This window comes from Pseudophryne corroboree, chromosome 2, assembly GCF_028390025.1.
Source record: "Pseudophryne corroboree isolate aPseCor3 chromosome 2, aPseCor3.hap2, whole genome shotgun sequence".
In the NCBI taxonomy this organism is placed as follows: Eukaryota; Metazoa; Chordata; class Amphibia; order Anura; family Myobatrachidae; genus Pseudophryne; species Pseudophryne corroboree.
In genome coordinates, this window is record NC_086445.1 from 456,241,779 (window position 1) to 456,250,256 (window position 8,478).

Here is an 8,478-nt window from a genome sequence, read left to right on the forward strand (position 1 = left end):
ACGGTACGGAAGGCCACTGCTGTACCTACCTCTGTGTCGTCATTAAGTATACTATCCATCTACATTCTATACCTGTGGTGCATTTTAGTTTTGCAGTTTGCTGACACAGTGACCACCAGTATACTATGTATAGCAGTACGGTACGGAAGGCCACTGCTGTACCTACCTCTGTGTCATCATTAAGTATACTATCCATCTACATTCTATACCTGTGGTGCATTTTAGTTTTGCAGTTTGCTGACACAGTGACCACCAGTATACTATATATAGCAGTACGGTATGGAAGGCCACTGCTGTACCTACCTCTATGTCGTCATTAAGTATACTATCCATCTACATTCTATACCTGTGGTGCATTTTAGTTTTGCAGTTTGCTGACACATACCTGTGGTGCATTTTAGTTTTGCAGTTTGCTGACACAGTGACCACCAGTATACTATATATAGCAGTACGGTACGGAAGGCCACTGCTGTACCTACCTCTGTGTCGTCATTAAGTATACTATCCATCTACATTCTATACCTGTGGTGCATTTTAGTTTTGCAGTTTGCTGACACAGTGACCGCCAGTATACTATATATAGCAGTACGGTACGGAAGGCCACTGCTGTACCTACCTCTGTGTCGTCATTAAGTATACTATCCATCTACATTCTATACCTGTGGTGCATTTTAGTTTTGCAGTTTGCTGACACAGTGACCACCAGTATACTATATATAGCAGTACGGTACGGAAAGACCACTGCTGTACCTACCTCTGTGTCGTCATTAAGTATACTATCCATCTACATTCTATACCTGTGGTGCATTTTAGTTTTGCAGTTTGCTGACACAGTGACCACCAGTATACTATATATAGCATTACGGTATGGAAGGCCACTGCTGTACCTACCTCTGTGTCATCATTAAGTATACTATCCATCTACATTCTATACCTGTGGTGCATTTTAGTTTTGCAGTCTGCTGACACAGTGACCACCAGTATACTATATATAGCAGTACGGTACGGAAAGGCCACTGCTGTACCTACCTCTGTGTCGTCATTAAGTATACTATCCATCTACATTCTATACCTGTGGTGCATTTTAGTTTTGCAGTTTGCTGACACAGTGACCACCAGTATACTATATATAGCAGTACGGTATGGAAGGCCACTGCTGTACCTACCTCTGTGCCGTCATTAAGTATACTATCCATCTACAATCTATACCTGTGGTGCATTTTAGTTTTGCAGATTGCTGACAGTGACCACCAGTATATATAGCAGTACGGTATGGAAGGCCACTGCTTTACTTACCTCTGTGTCGTCAAGTATACTATCCATCCATACCTGTGGTGCATTTCAGTAGTGCGCAGTATATATAGTAGTAGGCCATTGCTATTGATAGTTACTGGCATATAATTCCACACATTAAAAAATGGAGAACAAAAATGTGGAGGTTAAAATAGGGAAAGATCAAGATCCACTTCCACCTTGTGCTGAAGCTGCTGCCACTAGTCATGGCCGAGACGATGAAATGCCATCAACGTCGTCTGCCAAGGCCGATGCCCAATGTCATAATAGAGAGCATGTAAAATCCAAAAAACAAAAGTTCAGTAAGATTACCCAAAAATCAAAATTAAAAGCGTCTGAGGAGAAGCGTAAACTTGCCAATATGCCATTTACGACACGGAGTGGCAAGGAACGGCTGAGGCCCTGGCCTATGTTCATGGCTAGTGGTTCAGCTTCACATGAGGATGGAAGCACTCATCCTCTTGCTAGAAAAATGAAAAGACTTAAGCTGGCAAAAGCACAGCAAAGAACTGTGCGTTCTTCTAAATCACAAATACCCAAGGAGAGTCCAATTGTTTCGGTTGCGATGCCTGACCTTCCCAACACAGGAATGGAAGAGCTTGCGCCTTCCACCATTTGCACGCCCCCTGCAAGTGCTGGAAGGAGCACCCGCAGTCCAGTTCCTGATAGTCAAATTGAAGATGTCACTGTTGAAGTACACCAGGATGAGGATATGGGTGTTGCTGGCGCTGGGGAGGAAATTGACAAGGAGGATTCTGATGGTGAGGTGGTTTGTTTAAGTCAGGCACCCGGGGAGACACCTGTTGTCCGTGGGACGAATATGGCCATTAACATGCCTGGTCAAAATACAAAAAAAATCAGCTCTTCGGTGTGGAATTATTTCAACACAAATGCGGACAACAGGTGTCAAGCCGTGTGTTGCCTTTGTCAAGCTGTAATAAGTAGGGGTAAGGACGTTAACCACCTCGGAACATCCTCCCTAATACGTCACCTGCAGCGCATTCATCATAAGTCAGTGACAAGTTCAAAAACTTAGGGTGACAGCGGAAGCAGTCCACTGACCACTAAATCCCTTCCTCTTGTAACCAAGCTCCTAAAAACCACACCACCAACTCCCTCAGTGTCAATTTCCTCCTTACCCAGGAAAGCCAATAGTCCTGCAGGCCATGTGACTGGCAAGTCTGACGAGTCCTCTCCTGCCTGGGATTCCTCCGATGCATCCTTGAGTGTAACGCCTACTGCTGCTGGCGCTGCTGTTGTAGCTGCTGGGAGTCGATCGTCATCCCAGAGGGGAAGTCGGAAGACCACTTGTACTACTTCCAGTAAGCAATTGACTGTCCAACAGTCCTTTGCGAGGAAGATGAAATATCACAGTAGTCATCCTGCTGCAAAGGAGATAACTCAGGCCTTGGCAGCCTGGGCGGTGAGAAACGTGGTTCCGGTATCCACCGTTAATTCAGAGGCAACTAGAGACTTGATTGAGGTACTGTGTCCCCGGTACCAAAAAAACATCTAGGTTCCATTTCTCTAGGCAGGCGATACCGAAAATGTACACAGACCTCAGAAAAAGACTCACCAGTGTCCTAAAAAATGCAGTTGTACCCAATGTCCACTTAACCACGGACATGTGGACAAGTGGAGCAGGGCAGACTCAGGACTATATGACTGTGACAGCCCACCGGGTAGATGTATTGCCTCCCGCAGCAAGAACAGCAGCGGCGGCACCAGTAGCAGCATCTCGCAAACGCCAACTCGTTCCTAGGCAGGCTACGCTTTGTATCACCGCTTTCCAGAAGAGGCACACAGCTGACAACCTCTTACGGAAACTGAGGAAGATCATCGCAGGATGGCTTACACCCAATTGGACTCTCCTGGGGATTTGTGACATCGGACAACGCCAGCAATATTGTGCGTGCATTACATCTGGGCAAATTCCAGTACGTCCCATGTTTTGCACATACATTGAATTTGGGGGTGCAGAATTATTTAAAAAACGACAGGGGCGTGCAAGAGATGCTGTCGGTGGCCCGAAGAATTGCGGGCCACTTTCGGCATTCAGCCACCGCGTACAGAAGACTGGAGCACCACCAAACATTCCTGAACCTGCCCTGCCATCATCTTAAGCAAGAGGTGGTAACGAAGTGGAATTCAACCCTCTATATGCTTCAGAGGATGGAGGAGCAGCAAAAGGCCATTCAAGCCTATACATCTGCCCACGATATAGGGAAAAGGAGGGGGAATGCACCTGACTCAAGAGCAGTGGGAAATGATTTCAACGTTGTGCAAGGTTCTGCAACCCTTTGAACTTGCCACACGTGAAGTCAGTTCAGACACTGCCAGCCTGAGTCAGGTCATTCCCCTCATCAGGCTTTTGCAGAAGAAGCTGGAGACATTGAAGGAGGAGCTAAAACAAAGCGATTCCGCTAGGCATGTGGGACTTGTGGATGGAGCCCTTAATTCGCTTAACCAGGATTCACGGGTGGTCAATCTGTTGAAATCAGAGCACTACATTTTGGCCACCGTGCTCGATCCTAGATTTAAAACCTACGTTGGATCTCTCTTTCCGGCAGACACAAGTCTGCAGAGGTTCAAAGACCTGCTGGTGAGAAAATTGTCAAGTCAATGTTATGCACACCAGTGCCAGCAGGAAAGTACTGGTGTCAGAACTGTTATGCACTCCAGTGTCTGCAGGAATGTACTGGTGTTTGAACTGTTATGCAAAACAGATGGACTCACAGACAAACTGGGGGATATGACATAACGTACACAGAAGGTGATAGGGTAACAAAATACACACAAAGTGAACAGAGAAGCCCAGAGGCTAAGGAACTGGGTATCTCCCTTGTATTAGAACTGCTAAGATGGAAAAAGCAAGATGTTGTGTTTTAATACGTAGAGTACCCTAAATGCTGTTGCTAAGGGCAACAGCAAAACCCTAAAGGGTTACCAACGGGTGTGGCAGTAAACTCCTTGGTCAGAGATGGAATGATAGACACAAGGAGAATCTCCACAATCCAAATTCTCACTTGCAGTGCACAGGTTTTAGCTTACTGCCACTAAACTGACCCCTGACACCTAGCACAGTGAGACAGGATTAGACAGGCAAGTCTTAGAATACAGCCGCAAACTTGCTAAGTTCACAGGGTAGTAACAGAACCCCAGCAAGCTAAACGACTGACTCCAGTCTTACTGCTAGGTCTGGATTGGCAGAGTGTAATACCAAATTCCCAGGCCTATTTGCAGTAAGCAACAAACAAATACAAAGCTACACAGTACTGGCTAACGTTCATGAACTGACTAACCAACAAAGATTCAGCAGCATCTGCTTACCCTGAAAAGAGGCCTTATAAAGCAGGTGCTGTCCACGCCCCACTCAGACCTCACCGACTGTGAGCACAAAAACCAGCACCGGATCCCCTGCCGTGCACAGAGCCTATAACCACTGCACAGCAAAAGACCCGAACCGGAGTATCAGCTGCGCTCAGGTTACTCCACTAGCACTTGTCTCCCGGTTGCCATGACGACGTGGCAGCACAGGGCAGGAGACCCTAACAGTACCCCCCCTCTGACGAGGGGTCAAAGAACCCCTACCACCGGGTTTATCGGGGAACTGCGAGAAGAAAGAGCGTATCAGTCTGGGGGCATGAAGATCACAACTGCGCACCCACGACCGCTCCTCCGGGCCATACCCCTTCCAGTGCACCAAAAATGACAGCCGACCCCGAACCACCTTGGAGTCAAGAATCCTTTCAACAACAAACTCCCTCTGGCCACGTATCAGAAGAGGGGAAGGTCTTCCACTGGTAGAAGGATTACTAATCGCCCGTTTTAAAAGGGAACAATGAAATGTTTTATTGATACCCAAAGAACGGGGCAGATCTAACTGAAATGCCACAGGATTGATAACCCTGGTGATCTTATAAGGGCCGATGAACCGGGGCCCTAACTTATGAGATGGCTGTCTCAACTTCAAATTCTTGGTAGACAACCAGACGAAGTCTCCTAATTTGAAGCTGCAGGGTCTTTTCCGCTTATCAAAAACCCTTTGGTCACTAATGACACAGACACAAGGGCTTTCTTCACTTTCCGCCAAATACCTCTAAGGACCGAAACCACAGAGGAACCACCAGGCGTGGAGTCCACGGGGTCAAAAGAATTGGCCTTAGGATGATGCCCATACACACAAAGGAAGGGAGAGATCCCTGTAGCAGAGTGAGCCGCGTTGTTATAGGCAAACTCCGCCATGGACAGATGAGCAACCCAGTCAGTCTGACACTTGGAGACATAACACCTGAGGAACTGCTCCAAGGACTGGTTCACCCTTTCAGTCTGCCCATTAGACTGCGGATGGTAGCCTGACGACAAGCTGACAGAAATCTGGAGATCGGAACAAAATGCCCTCCAGAATTTGGCCACAAACTGGGATCCGCGGTCAGAGACCACATCAAGTGGCAACCCGTGGAGATGCACAACATGCAGCATAAATAATTCAGACAGGCGTCTGGCTGATGGCAGCCCAACCAGTGGAACGAAGTGCGCCATCTTCGAAAACCTGTCAACGACAACCCAGATGGCTGTCATCCCCGAGGATTTGGGCAAGTCCACCACAAAATCCATTGAAATGTGGGTCCATGGCTTAGATGGGATAGAGAGTGGATGTAATGGGCCAACAGGAACCCCTCTAGGAGTCTTATTTCGGGCACAGATGTCACATGCCCGAACCCACTGATCCACATCCTTAGCCACCGAGGGCCACCACACCGCCCTAGATAGCAACTCCCGAGTTCTGGCAATACCCGGGTGACCTGCCGACTTCTTGGCATGGAATTCCAGGAACACTCGCTGTCTTAACCTAGGAGGCACAAACAAAAGACCTACCGGAAGGTCTGGAGGAGCCTGCTCCTGTGCTCTAAGGACTAATGATAAGAGGTCCTGGGTAATGCCCACTTTAATACATGATGGGGAAACAATGGGCAACGGCTCCTCGGTGGTCTCCTGGATTGGAGCAAAACTCCGCGAGAGCGCATCAGCCTTGATGTTTTTTGACCCAGGGCTATATGTTATCAAAAAATTAAAGCGAGCAAAAAACAAAGCCCATCGTGCCTGCCTGGCATTGAGACGCTTCGCTGACTCTAAATATGCCAGATTCTTATGGTCAGTGAGAATTGAGACCACAAACTTAGCCCCCTCAAGCCAGTGTCTCCACTCCTCGAGTGCATCCTTAATAGCCAACAATTCCCGGTTACCCACGTCATAATTCATCTCGGCAGGCGAAAATTTACGGGAAAAGTAAGCACAGGGATGAAGGCGATTATCAGACACTCCCATCTGAGAAAGCACTGCCCCAATACCCATCTCAGAGGCATCCACCTCCACCACAAAAGGACGCTCTGGATCTGGGTGTCGCAGCACCTTGGCCGAAACAAATGCCCTTTTGAGACGGGCAAAAGCCGCTTTAGCCTCACAAGACCAGTGAGCAACATCCGCCCCTTTCTTAGTGAGTGCCACCAAGGGCGCCACTATAGACGAAAATCCAGCGATAAATCGTCTATAAAAATTCGCAAAGCCCAGGAAACGCTGAAGCGCCTTCAAACTAGTGGGCTGCACCCAATCCAGGACTGCCTGTACCTTGGAACCCTCCATTTGGAAACCTTCTGGGGAGATAATATATCCTAGAAATGCGATTTGCTGAACTTCAAATTCGCACTTCTCCAGCTTTGCCCCAAGCCGGTGGTCTCTGAGTTTCTGGAGGACTAAGCGTACATGCTTCCGATGTTCCTCCAGGGAATGGGAGAAGATTAGGATGTCATCTAAGTATACAACTAAGAATCTATCCAAATATTCCCTGAGCACATCATTCATGAAATCCTGGAAGACTGCCGGGGCATTACAGAGCCCAAAAGGCATCACCAAATATTCATAATGCCCTGAGTGGGTATTAAAGGCAGTCTTCCATTCATCCCCCTCTCTTATTCGGATTAGATTGTACGCACCGCGTAGGTCAATCTTAGAAAAAATGGTGGCAGTACGAAGCTGGTCAAACAAGACCGAAATGAGAGGCAGTGGGTATGAGTTTTTAATCGTGATACGGTTCAATTCCCTGAAGTCGATGCAGGGTCGCAACGAACCGTCCTTTTTACCCACGAAGAAGAACCCCGACCCAACTGGGGACGGTGAAGGTCTGATAAATCCCTTAGCCAAGTTCTCCTGAATGTACTCTGCCATAGCCTGAGTCTCAGGACGTGACAGGGAGTACAACCTGCTCTTGGGAAGCTTAGCATTTGGCAACAAATCAATGGCACAGTCATAGGGGCGATGGGGAGGTAGTACCTCTGCAACTTTTTTGGAGAACACGTCCGCAAAATCTGCATAACACCCTGGCAATCCTGGCAAACTTAGCTGCGAGAGCCTGACTGGAAGGCTCAAGCAACTCCTGAAACAATCAGTACCCCAACTAAGAATCTCCCCAGAGACCCAGTCAAATTGAGGATTGTGGGCCCTTAACCAGGGTAACCCCAACACCAATGGGGCAAAAGTACAGACAGTCACATAAAAGGACAATTTTTCAGAGTGTGTGGCTCCAATAAACAAAGAAATCTGGCTAGTGCAAGAGGTAATTTTACCTTGGAATAATGGTTCCCCGTTTAACCCACAAATCTCAATTTCCCATGCCAAGGGTACTAAGGGAACAGAGTGTTTCAGGGCGAATTGGCGGTCCATAAAAACCCCGTCGGCCCCACTGTCCACAAAGGCCTCAGTCTTGACAGTTTGACCGAGGATCTTCAAGGTCACCGGAATGATAAAAGTCTTCTTGGGAAATTCTGACTTCTGGCCTGACAGGATATTTCCCATCACCCTCAGGCCCTGAAGTTTTCCGGCTTTTCTGGGCATGATACTACCACATGACCTTTATTCCCACAGTACAAACACAACCCCTGCTGTCTCCTCCGCGTCTTCTCACGCGAGGAGAGGCGGGTAGCCCCAATCTGCATAGGCTCCTCAGAAAATTCCTCAGAGTCTGAGGTTCCCTTGGGAAGGAAGGAAATCTCAGTCTCCCTTTCAAGCCTACGCTCTCTCAGCCGTCTATCCACCCGGATGGATAACTGCATGAGCTGATCCAAGCTATCAGGCAAGGGATATTGTACCAGTTGGTCCTTTATCTGGTTAGAAAGACCTCTTCGGTAC